Source organism: Palaemon carinicauda, chromosome 4 (genome assembly GCF_036898095.1).
Source record: "Palaemon carinicauda isolate YSFRI2023 chromosome 4, ASM3689809v2, whole genome shotgun sequence".
Taxonomy (NCBI): domain Eukaryota; kingdom Metazoa; phylum Arthropoda; class Malacostraca; order Decapoda; family Palaemonidae; genus Palaemon; species Palaemon carinicauda.
Window position 1 is genome coordinate 130,903,642 of NC_090728.1, and position 5,000 is coordinate 130,908,641.

The 5,000-nt window shown below is 34.2% G+C and overlaps 1 pseudogene; it reads left to right on the top strand.

Annotated features, from left to right (window-relative positions):
* Positions 1-5,000, top strand: part of LOC137639664 (neural-cadherin-like) — a 69,365-nt pseudogene that overhangs the window by 40,638 nt on the left and 23,727 nt on the right.

A 5,000-nucleotide genomic window follows, 5' to 3' on the forward strand; every position in this document is an offset into this window, starting at 1 on the left:
TGTGTATATGTACCAAGATGTTCCGAGTATTTTCAGCATATTTGACCAATGCGTAATATTAGTATTTGGCACATAAAACAAATTATTCTCATAACATCATGTTGTATTAAAACCTAACACTACTGTAGTCAAATTAGATATTTAGGTTTTAGAATGGTGGGCTAAAATCTTCTTAAGAAACATTTACAACAGAAAACTAAGCATTTATTGCTAGGAAGTTTATACTATAATATAATTCAACGTATTCCTCTTGTAAACTTTCCCTTCCTCTGAGAGATTTTGGCTTAAGAAAAGGATATATTTTTAGTTTTAACAGAGAAAAGAGATGTTTTATTTGTTCTATTCTTATCTCCCCCTTTTACCCACGAGTTATATTATGGGAAGAATTAAAATCAAAACTCCAAAATTGTTGATGAAACTCTACATATGGAAAGTAATCATGAATGATTGTGTCTGTATGTAATGGGACTTTCACGAATTATGAATACATATTTTTAAAGGTTTTTCTTCTGTCATTCATTTCAGGCTCTGGACTGAGACCCACCCTGGGGAAAATCCATCTGGAAGGTTCGGGTGCAGGTCCGTGATGGCCAGGCTCTTTGGAATCGCCCTCGTAACAAACGACAAGTTCTTGCGTCTAAATTAGGCCCGAGTTCCTCTTTCAAGTTAAGGCCAAATTTAAACGACGTGTGTGAAGAGACATCAGAGAGGCAGGATATCTTACCAAATAAGAGAAGGAAAAAAGCCAAAGATGATCATGAGTGGGAAGTGTGGCAGAAAAAAAAAAGATAAGAAAAGGAGCAAGAGAGATGAGCGGACACACCTTCTGGCAGGGAGAGATGTTAAAAGGGACTTGGGAAGAAAGTTTTGAAGAAGAGCAGTATCTTCGGAAAACCATTGCCAGTCACCGATTATCAGAGCCTTTAAGCCTTGGAAAATAGAGTGGTTCCTGATACGCGAAGAGTTGAAGACAATATCAACATTCAGTTGCTATGCCTTTCAGAGATAAAGGGTGATGACTTACCCCTGAGTACCATAAAGCAATTCACTGAGACTGGAAGCGAAGGCAAACATATAGGTAGTCATGGATCTTCTTGCGAACATAACAATAAAGGGCGTCGGAGCATTAACAAACTAAGCCATGGAGAAAACGGGAAAGCGGGCTTTCGCGTCTCCGATATCAAAGGAAAACATCAGTCTCGATCTACAGGAGAGAAAAATATTAATTTACGGAAATCAGCGCGGAATAAAAAATATCACCAAGGGATTAAGGAAACAAATACATTTCCTGATAAATATGTACAAAAAGGTATTATATCATTAATAGGGAGTAAGAAGAATAAAAGGATCAGTTCCCACATTATTGACACAGGAGATAAGTCTGAAACGGCAAAACCACTTTCAGCTTACGGAGATAATCTATCCAATCAAGCTAATCAAATCGAATCAGAAATGAGGATTAACTACCAAATACGAGATAAAAAGAAAGGACTCCAATCAGGAAAAGTCAAACGACTGAAACTAGAAGACGATGAACAGTCTTCTGAAAATCATTACGGACTGGGAAGTTTTGTGATAGACGTTGGGTGTGATGACGAATATCCCCACAATTCCAAGAACATAACAATTGACCCGTCCGATCCATGGGCTAATACAGACCTCAGCGACTACGGCAGCGGGGGAAGGATAGGCCGAGTTATCTGGCGGAAGCTATCATAACAATTGTTGTTAAGGACATTAATGATAATCCGCCGATTTTTACGAGTGCTACCATGTTTGGAGAAGGTCAAGAAAATGGTCCTGTCAGCGAGTATTCTATTATTATCACTAATTTTTCTATATTTTTTAAACAAATATCCATGCAAAATATATGACATCTCTATAATATCAACAGTTAAGTTCTCCAACAATACATTAGATATTTACTGGAACAAAGTTAATGGTTCTCCATTTGCAGTTGCATTGACCTTTTATACACATTTGAGTTTATGCATGTTGACGTATTATTTATACCTTTTCTCACATCATATTTTCAAATATAACCTATGCGTACTATAGATAATCCATTGACTTTTGTTCGTTGAATTAGGTTCTTGCATTTCTCAATAATAAGGCTAAACTGAAACTCTAGTTTTTTTTTTATTACTCAAATATGTATTTAAGTAAGTCTTCATACTCCCTGCTATCCTTATATACATTAAATGTCAAATACTAGAGAGCCATTCATTTCAAACATCCCCTCTCCGTTATGATTTACTTCCTTACGTCCCCCAGAACTACTCAAAACTTTCGTGACAGCTTATAATTCCTATTAGCTTTCTGTATGTAGATCTATACATCTGTGTGGAACAGACCACCGCATTAGAACAGGAGAGCACAGTCGTGCTAAATCGATACACCTTCCACATCTCATGGTGAGAATACTAAAAGTGATTTATAACTCAAACATAGTTTGACCTAACTGGGGAAATCACAATAGAGAGTCGGGGTTTAAATGAAGGAAACAAGTGAAAAACAATACGATATATACGAAATATCATCATCAGCAGAGGCATTTAATTTACATATCAAGTTCACATACATATCTTATCAAAGTAGATTATATTATATCTCCATGAGTTATATTGTGACAAAATAATAGAAATTCCATCCCTTCTTTATCATTCCCATGATTCAAACCGATTATATTTTATATGGTCTTACCCAGTTTCCTTGAGCATAGCAAACTTTTTTTTTTAATACTCTTTCATCTATGTCCAAAAAGTTTTGATCTTTTGAAAAACTTTAGGTGTTCTCTACTCAGTACTCTGAATATGTGTTGAGATTACATGAAAGTACTCGGAATTGTACCTTCATTCTTCATTCCACTCTTTTGGCTACTGATATCGAGTGCCATGAATCAATAGTTTCAAATCCTATCTCAGTAATTAATCCTTTTAATTTTCCTATATAAATAATCTATTCGAGGACGTTAATGCTTATATTTTTTTTTTCTTGGAAGAGTACATATTACATCGGAACAAGGATGGGTAAAAAAAATTAATGTTTTTTTTTTTTTTAAATTGGGTTAGGATGATTGAGTATGACACAAGTAAAGCTACTAAGAGTGATGTTATATGGTCAAGAACATGAATGCAGAGGGAAAAAATGGTTTTAAAATAGTCTGAATCTGAATCTTGGAAAGATATGAAGAGCGAGAAAGGGCAGTAATACTTTGTGATTTGATTACAATGGTAAGTGACACAAAGATAAAAAAAGTTCTTCACAGGTATGGAATCCTTGAAGTAAACAAGAATAGGGAAAAATCTTGTGAAAATGAATGTGGGAAAGAACTTTATTAGTGGAAACACATGATTTCTACAGAATAATTATAAGAATTCTTAGGATAGAGACAATAGTAAATAGCTGATATAAGTTATCATTTCATTTTACTTTCTCCTAACCTTACTTTAATCTATAATTTACTTTATTTTCAGTGGCCATGAAACGTATTCCATTTTTTTTCTCATTTCCTTATAAGATTTTTCAACTATTATTTATACAAAGAGGTTTAGTAGGTTTCATACCTATATAGTTTTCATTTTTTACTTCCATCAGGAGGAAACGAGATGAATGGGTTTACAAATTGCTGGATGAGATATCATTCAGTCATCACCAAGTTAAATATTTCTGCCAAACATTTGTCCAATACTTGTAACGCCTATAATTTAAAGATTAAATGATATTTTATTGGTGCTCTTAAATCCATATTTACAATAAACCAGGGAATGGAAATTGATATACAGCGGATATTTTGCCGTGAGACAAAAATAATGGGTCGAGAATAGGTGATTTTTGAAGGGTTGAGTAAATCAATCGTGATGACAAAACAGGAAAAGGAAAATAAAGAGAGAGTAAAAATATGTCTATGGGTGTGGAGAGAGAAACAAAATAGGGAGGTAAAAATTCTTTTAATCATAAATCCAGTTCAAAATTATAAGTAACAAAAACAAAGACTGAAAAAAAGAGCAAAATGAAGATTAATTGAGAGGTTAAAATTACTTGGATAATCATAAGCTCCTATAGACCTTGACCAGTTAATAATTACTAGAGAGCCAGATTTGAAGGTAAAACATAAAAGGAGAAATAAAAAAGAAACATTGGTTGGCGCTACATGAAGTTTTGGAAAATCTTGCAGAAAAATTCACGGTAATGATTATTGAAAGACGACACATGCCTCTATAATTTTTGTGTTTAGGGGTATATCCAAGAAATACTGTATATACCAAGGCAATTAAAAATGCCTGAGCAAGTGAGAGTTTTGGTAACATGGGAGAGGAAGGAGAGAAAAATAATGGCTGCTTAAGTAGCATTAATTCTACAGTCTATCTTCTCGATAGCTCAGATGATCTTTTTTTCTGGATTACTGCGTTCTGCCAGTAATTGAGCAAAAGTCATCATTCATGGCTAGGAATTCAAATTTAGGATAATTCTATGTTGAGTATTTAATTTAAAGTTCACAATTTAGGTAAAAAAAAACTTATCAGTGACATGTTTTGAGAGGATCACCTCTCTTCTCCAGGCTGCAGTGGAATGGGTTAAACGATACTGGCAACATCCTTTAAAACGGCAATGCTGGTTCGTCGGGAGAAGCAATGTGGCGGGATGTGACAAGGACAACCCCCACACCCTTGAATCACTCTAACTGACAAATGTCTCAATAAAACAAACTTTCCCCTTACGTTATCTAAAACCAGACTCCTAGACAAATGGACATAACTCAAAACATAACCTTACTAGCTATATTCCTTAAAACTAAATCATCACTTCATTCTAGAATTATAACAACCAAACTAAAGATATTAATATAGACAACACAAAAAAAAACTTAACATACAAAATAGATAAAAATGCCACATTCATATAAACCCGGAGAAAATATCGAGACTTAAAACTAAGATGCACAACAACCAGATAGGTTTATAATTGTTTATTTATTTACGCGGAAACTATCTCCTCAC